This window comes from Choristoneura fumiferana, chromosome 15 (assembly GCF_025370935.1).
Source record: "Choristoneura fumiferana chromosome 15, NRCan_CFum_1, whole genome shotgun sequence".
Classification (NCBI taxonomy): Eukaryota; Metazoa; Arthropoda; class Insecta; order Lepidoptera; family Tortricidae; genus Choristoneura; species Choristoneura fumiferana.
In genome coordinates, this window is record NC_133486.1 from 3,056,695 (window position 1) to 3,058,336 (window position 1,642).

General features: G+C 44.5%; 1 long non-coding RNA gene across 1 annotated transcript; it reads right to left on the bottom strand.

The window, feature by feature from the left end:
- Window positions 1–220: 220 nt before the first annotated feature.
- Window positions 221–1,642, bottom strand: LOC141435514 (uncharacterized). Its single transcript, XR_012452176.1, has 3 exons — window positions 883–1,642; window positions 724–809; window positions 221–603 (listed from the first exon to the last, which is right to left on the bottom strand). It is a non-coding gene; the product is annotated as an uncharacterized lncRNA (long non-coding RNA).

Below are 1,642 nucleotides of genomic sequence, written 5' to 3' on the forward strand. Positions count from 1 at the left end.
GTACGGAATAACTTTGTGGGGGTGCAGCACAGACTTTCAAGACTTATTCGTGTTGCAAAAGAAATGTCTGCGCATTCTTGTCAATATACGGCGCACAGAAACATGCAGACCACACTTACAGAAAAAAAATTACTCACTCTTCCTCTATTTACATTTTGAAGTTGTAATGAAATTTCTACACAGGGTAGCGGGTCGCTGCAGGTGAGGAATTAAACCAAGGTTTTGGTGCAACAAGATGTTTATTTGTAAGGATACTCACAATTATCCCGCTCCCATCAACCATACAAACACTGTGTATAATTTAAATCCTACTTCCTTATGAAAACTAAGGGTCGTGAATGCAATTGGCCAGTGATTTGTGATTACTTAACTATCTGTATAATCTAAATAAAGGTAACTCCTATACCTCGGCTCCGAAGCTGCCAAACCTGGCTGCAGGCCACTGTGGGCCACTCTAGGACGCCGCCTCGTGCTCGACGTCCCAGCGCCACCGACAGTAAACCACGCTGGGCAGGCCAACCAGCTCCACAGCCGCCAGGGCTCCTTGAAACACTTCTACACGAAGCCACAACAACCACACTTCAGCCCGTGTCTTAGCACCTCCTGTGGACGGATCATGGATTAGAAATAACTCCAGTGGGGTCCCTCAAGGACAGAAGGGACCAGCTCGCTTAGCCTGGTTGACAGACCACCATGAAATTTGGAAATTAGTTAAGCACGCACCGTGGAGGAAATGCAGACTTGCTTAGCGCCGCCTGGGTCACGCTGTCTACTCCACGAAGGCGCAAGACTTTGGACACCACAGCGATCTACAAGCAAAGATCGAGGATTAGAGTTGTCGACCCAAAGGGGAGGCAGGGCTCCAACGGTTTGTCCACATACCACTGAATTCCGGAAGACACTACGTGAGTCGCTCCACGTCACACACACCACAATACCCACTGAAAACAAAAATGTAAAATAAGTAAAGAGAAACGCTGACAGCGTATTCAGACGCCTTTACCAGGTCCATCAAGAGGAACTCACCAAAAACAGAAAATAATTCCCACTTAGGAACACAACTACTCTTCAACCATCAATCAAAATGGCTGCTCACCCAAAACGCGGCCTCATGCTCGTAGAGCTGTCACTGTTGCCATGTACGATTTTTTTTTTTGAAGGACATCACTAGAGTCAAAATCCAAATTTTTACTTTCCAAAACCAACCATTAAGAGAAAATAATTATTGAATCCATATTCCTGTAAACGATCTACACAAACGGAGATTAATTTAAATGTCCTTAAGTCAAATGAAAAAACGCCGAATTATGAGATGGACAGAAAAAACATTGACTCGAAAACTCTTGCTGTCACCTGTCAAAATGACAACCTTACAACACCCCTCCTCCCAGACGAATTTCCCGACAAAAGGAGAGAAATTCCAGCTGGCCCCCAGCTACCTCCACGTAACCCTGAAAACCCCGGCAAGAAACGAAATAAGTTGCACCAAAAAAAAATTTTTTTTTTTTTTTTTTTAAAACCCTCGCGACAACACGGTCTCAACAAAACAGCAAGCAAGGGCGATCACCGTTCAAGTCAGGTTAGAAAATAAAAGTATAGTGAGAACGTTATGTGTAACATACCGAAACGTCCACGTCACATG